Below are 1,340 nucleotides of genomic sequence, written 5' to 3' on the forward strand. Positions count from 1 at the left end.
TCGAAGGGCTCTTTTCGCCCAACCATGTGAAGGGTGGAAGAGAGCCAGAGGCGGTCAAACAATGACTTGGCAGCGAAGTATGAAAGCCATTACCAGCAAACTCAGCTGCGCTGGTCATTGCCGTCTTCCTGGATGGGGACCCCGAGACGGGCCACATCAATGGCTAGAGACATTATCAGACATGCCCAGTGGCGCCCTCAACGGCGCTCGTGCATCCAAGCTATTGCCTTCAATGCATAGCTCCTTTTCCAACCCCGTCCCCCATTTGACAGTCCACTGACAGTGCTGGATTTATGCACCAATTTACCAGCTCGCGCGTGCAATGCGCAGCTACCTCCCCCCTCCCCCCAAATCATCGGTGAACGAAACTGCGGCAGCTACAACAACTGTACAATGAGTACGCGGTTAGTACAGCTGACAATGATGATTATGATGATTTTCCCCAGAGATAGCTAGAACTTCCTCAATCACACACCACCAAACACACTGTTCTATCTCTCTGCTTAAAGAATCAACGTTATCGAGATAAGTTTCAATTCAGTGACACACAATATGGCTTCTAATCCCACGAGACAACCTTCATGAACATATGCATCCAGAGTTCGTTCATGGGCTTTACTGTTCAGATCTCCAAGACGCCATCAGTTCGTCAGGCTTAGAGAGTTGAATTTCAGAATTTTTCAAGCAGTTTTGCAATTATCATTAAACAACCTGTTAGAGTAACGATGATATCAGTAAACTGATATAGGAAGGAGCGTCGATGAGGAAGTTTCACTCTCATTTGGACCAAGCGAGCACTTGGTTGTTGGTCTGTTCGCCGAGCTCTCATTTGGAGCGAGCACTTGGTTGTTGGTCTGTTCGCCGAGCTTGGCAGTTGGATTGCAAACGTTTCATCACCAATCGAGGTGACGTCGGTCGTGCAGGGTTGAGTGGGTGAATTCCTCCTCTTCTGTCTGTGATTATATAGCTTCTAAACAGTATCTGGTAGTTCTGGAAACGGTCGTCGTGCAGTTTGATTGGTCTCCTGTGAATCTCGCGTGGTCTCAGTCTCCTGTGTCTGGTTGGTTCGTTGGGTGCATTCAATTCGGCAGTTCTGTATGTGGCTGCCATGCTGTGATTCGGTCGTTTCCTTCTTGCTTTGTGGGGTGGGTTTTGCTCATTTGATTGGCCTTCTGTTTTCCGTGATTGTCTTCCTTTGACCCAATTAGTCCGTTGGTTGCCGTTAGGTTTCTTAGCTCCGAGTCCCGTGACCGTGTGGTTCTTTCGCTCGTAACGGCTGATAGACTGGGTCAATGTCGATGTGTTTATTGATCGATTTTTGTGTGGAGTACCACGCCTCG

The sequence above is a fragment of the Opisthorchis viverrini genome, assembly GCF_000715545.1.
Source record: "Opisthorchis viverrini unplaced genomic scaffold opera_v5_309, whole genome shotgun sequence".
In the NCBI taxonomy this organism is placed as follows: Eukaryota; Metazoa; Platyhelminthes; class Trematoda; order Opisthorchiida; family Opisthorchiidae; genus Opisthorchis; species Opisthorchis viverrini.